Genomic DNA, 298 nt, shown 5'->3' with positions numbered 1-298 from the left:
TGCTACTGCCGCTACAGCCCTCTGGAGGCTGCAAAACTTTCTAACTTCCAACAAAACTCTCCTGGTGTAGTCCCTGTGACGTTACTGTTGTTAAGCAGAGATCAAAGCACGAGAGAGAATGAGAAAGAGAGAGAGAGCCAAAAGCAAGGGGCAGAGCCCTAAAGCCATCCCATAGGCTTCAAGTCCTTCCCCTTTGCTTAGCTTATAGAGAGCAGGGTTTTAATGCAAATGAGACAAGGGCTCGCTTTCTTCAAGGGCAAGGGAGAGGTGGGGGAAACCCAAATTGTCTCTTCAGTGG

This window comes from Cinclus cinclus, chromosome 6 (genome assembly GCF_963662255.1).
Source record: "Cinclus cinclus chromosome 6, bCinCin1.1, whole genome shotgun sequence".
Taxonomy (NCBI): Eukaryota; Metazoa; Chordata; class Aves; order Passeriformes; family Cinclidae; genus Cinclus; species Cinclus cinclus.
This window is presented reverse-complemented; position numbering follows the sequence as displayed.